The sequence below is a fragment of the Penaeus monodon genome, chromosome 31 (assembly GCF_015228065.2).
Source record: "Penaeus monodon isolate SGIC_2016 chromosome 31, NSTDA_Pmon_1, whole genome shotgun sequence".
Classification (NCBI taxonomy): Eukaryota; Metazoa; Arthropoda; class Malacostraca; order Decapoda; family Penaeidae; genus Penaeus; species Penaeus monodon.
Genome location: NC_051416.1, coordinates 17919861 through 17920331, shown reverse-complemented (window position 1 = coordinate 17920331; position 471 = coordinate 17919861).

The window sequence follows — 471 nt, the reverse complement described above, 5'->3', positions numbered from 1 at the left end:
ACATATATTACTATTGTTTCCTGCATTATCAATAAGGATTCAGAAATAATTATAATACTCAGTTTGTATTGATACTTATATTATTCTGAAATATATTAATATTGATAACGCAAACAAGGTGGATAAAAGATAAAGAGATGCTCTTTTAATGAAGCAGGAGGAAGTACACCGTGAAGTTAATCTTGGGTGTTGTGTTAAACTTAAAAGCCGTCTATATCGTATTTTCCATACGCAATATGACAGAATAAGAAGAAAGGGTTAAATCGTTTATTTTTCAGAGTTTATGTGCTCATATTTACATGCTACCTTTTCTCTGTCTAGGTTTTACTAAGACTTCTTATCAGTAATTGGATTCGTATCAGTTAATTAGTCAATGCATATATCTTGTTTATACATAACCAGTTTATTTACCTTTTTGTCTTTTCTATCCTTCTATGCATATGTGACTGAATACATAAATATGTGGGTTTT